Source organism: Heptranchias perlo, chromosome 35, assembly GCF_035084215.1.
Source record: "Heptranchias perlo isolate sHepPer1 chromosome 35, sHepPer1.hap1, whole genome shotgun sequence".
Classification (NCBI taxonomy): domain Eukaryota; kingdom Metazoa; phylum Chordata; class Chondrichthyes; order Hexanchiformes; family Hexanchidae; genus Heptranchias; species Heptranchias perlo.
Genome location: NC_090359.1, coordinates 15312319 through 15315643, shown reverse-complemented (window position 1 = coordinate 15315643; position 3325 = coordinate 15312319). Strand labels below are relative to the sequence as shown.

Below are 3325 nucleotides of genomic sequence, written 5' to 3'. Positions count from 1 at the left end.
AACTGCACTGTCACAGCAAACCACAGCATCTGTAAATGGACCTTAAACAGTGCACATTACCGCAATACTGAGCAGAGAAACCCCAAACCACAACACCCACAAATTGACACTGAACAACAAACATAGACAACGATCTCTGATGATTCAACACGCCCAGACTGATGCCAACACTGAGGGATTGTAGAAATCCCTGACGCTCAGCCTTCGGTGTCAGCCTCGTCATGTGGGTTCATTCTGGGTTCGAGATATGTTTCGTGCATTGAATATTTTTAGGCTGATGAATCAGTGTAAGACTTTGGTTCAATCTTGGATTCTGGGCTTGTTTTCAGTTTCAACACAAATTTGGGTTCTTGGCTTTTCTTTATGTTTATAATTCATTTTACATGAGTTGGTCACTTTAGAATTGGGATTGGTTCAGGGTCCCAGTTCAGTTTTATATTCTGGGTTAGTTTGGTCAATTTGAGATTCTGTGTTGTTTTGAGTTTCTGGCTCAGTATCTGGTTGTAACATACTGCACTCAAACTGACCACAAGAGCTCCAATTAACTCAGAACCCTCAAGACTAACATTCTCCACACATCCAAAAACACCCAGCACTGCAAAATATTCCACAGGACCCCGGCAAAGACTGATCCTCACAGACTGATCTCAATGACCCCTAACATTACATCATACCTAAAAACAGCAGAAGAGCCTTAAATAAACTACAGAACGAACAAGTGAACCAGTGGAGTCAGCTAGGGTTCTGGGCCAGGTCGGGTTTCCAGGTCTGCTTGGTGTTTCGGGTCTGTTTAGGATTTACCGTATTTTAATATTCTGAGTCCGTTTAGGATAATGGATCAGTTTAGGGTTCAGATCAGCTTGTGGACGGAGCAAGCCCCTATTCCATCTCCCTGTTCCAAAAATCAAATTAATATACGGTCCCCAGATAGGGGACGTATCAGATATTAAACTGATAACAGATTTTTTTTTCAAAAAATATACTTATTCATAAAATTTGTAACAATACAAACAATACAGTTGTCATCACATTTCAAACATACACAATACAGAATATACTTTTTGCAAGATACATAAAGTACAGTTCAATTATGATTCCAACAATACAGTTACACATTGTTCATAATTACAGTTCATGACACTCGAGGGTGCCTTATTGCATTACAATCAATAAGCTTATTGATTACAGATTCATTACAGGTACATTACATTTCATTACATAAATTTGTATTTTACATTCTGCCCGAGGTGGGTTTTCCCTGATTGCAGCCCCTCGGTTTACAATTGCGGGAGAGCTCGAAACGATAGCCTTTCCCCACAGAGCCTTTGCGGCGGCCGCACCCAGCTTCAGTGCATCCCTGAGCACGTGGACCTGGACCTTGGAATGTGCCAGTCTGCAACACTCGGTCGAGGACAGCTCCTTGCGCTGGAAGACCAGCAAATTTCGGGCAGACCAAAAGGCGTATTTCACCGAGTTGATGGTCTTCCAGTAGCAGTTGATATCTGTCTCGGAGTGCTTCCCTGGTAACAGCCCATAAAGCACAGAATCATGTGTCACAGAACTGCTCCCTTGTGGGAGAAACTGGAACCAGTTTAAAAATAAGGGGTCTCCCATTTAAGATGGAGATGAGGAGAAATTTTTCTCTCTGAGGGTCGTGAGTCTGTGGAACTCCCTTCTCCAGAGAGCAGCGGAGGCAGGGTCATTGAATATTTTTATGGCTAAGTTATATAGATTCCTGATTAACAAGGGAGTCAAAGGTTATCGTAGGTACACGGGAAAGTTGGGTTGTGGTCACAATCAGATCAGCCATCATCTTATCAAATGGCAGAGCAGGCTCGAGGGGCTGAATGGCCTACTCCTGCTCTTAATTTGTATGTATGAACCTGGACAGATACCACTGCATCTCTCTCCAGATCTTCTTTGCAAAGGGACATTCCAGGAGGAGATGGGTGACGGTCTCGTCCCCATCGCAACTTCCTTGGGGACAGCGCACGGTGGCACTGAGAGGTCGGGAGTGCATGAAGGATCTGGTGGGAAGGGCCCTTCTCACCACCAGCTAAGCTACGTCTTGGTGCTTGTTTGAAAGCACTGGCGATGAGGTGTTCTGTCAAATGACTTTGGCAGAAAGCCTCATCGCTGCACAATGGGGGAATCCTTCCAATCGAACACGAAGGATTGTTAATGTTGTGTCCACATCACATACTTCTGTGCCCCAATAGTTTGTTGTGACACACAATCCATTTCTCTTGTTGTATTTTATACGATTACCGTGCATGTTTCTGTTCTTATGGAGGTGTCTGTGGGTTCCTGTGGGCTTGATGTTGGTAATTTCAGCCTCCAATGCCTGTGTTTGAATACAGCCCACACTGACAGGAGGTAAATCTGTTTCACCTGCTGCTTGTAAGGATCCCACATTAAATCAGTCTGGGCAGCATCAATCCATTACTTACTGGGAATGGGCCCACCGCAAATATTGTATTTAATTAATGATCTCACTCAGATAAGATCAGAGCATGTGGAGTCAGGACGAAGAGCAGAATTATTCGCAAGCTGGGTACAAAACAGAAAACAGAGAGTAAGTGTTAAAGGTAGTTACTCAGACTGGCAAAAGTTCTGAGTGGTGAATCACAGGGATTGGTGCTGGGACCACTGTCTTCACCATTTATATAAACGATTTGGACTTGGGAATTGGAAGTATAATTTCAAAATTTGCGAACAACACCAAACTGGTGGGTATAGTTAATACTGAGGAGGAGTGTGACATAATACAGGAAGATATAAATAAATTTGCACAATGGGCGTGTAACTGGCAAATGAATCTCAATATAGATAAGTGTGAGGTTTTAAATTATGATGGGAAGAATAAGTGGGCCACTGCTTCAATAATGGGGTAAAGGAGCAGAGGCGTCTCGGGGTACAGATACACAAATCACTAAAAGTAATGACACAGGTTAATAAGGCCATTAAAAAAGCAAACCAACACTGGGGTTCATTTCTAGAGGGATAGAATTGAAAAGCAGAGAAGTTATGTTAAACTTGTATAGAACCTTGGTTAGACCACACTTGGAGTACTGTGAACAGTTCTGGTCTCCATATTATAAAAAGAATATAGAGGCACTCTATAGAGTAGGTGAAAAAAAGATTTACGAGGATGATACCAAAACCGAGAGGTTATACTTAACAGGAAAGATTGAACAGGCTGGGGCTCTTTTCTCCAGAAAAGAGAAGACTGAGAGGTGACCTGATGGAGATCTTTAAGATTATGAGAGGGTTTGATAGAGGAGTCATAGAGAAGATATTTCCACTTGCGGGGGAGACCAGAACT

General features: G+C 42.8%; 1 pseudogene; it reads right to left on the bottom strand.

Moving 5' to 3' along the window:
* Positions 1-806: 806 nt before the first annotated feature.
* LOC137302612 (U2 spliceosomal RNA) lies at positions 807-981 on the bottom strand (annotated as a pseudogene).
* Between the last annotated feature and the right edge of the window lie 2344 nt (positions 982-3325).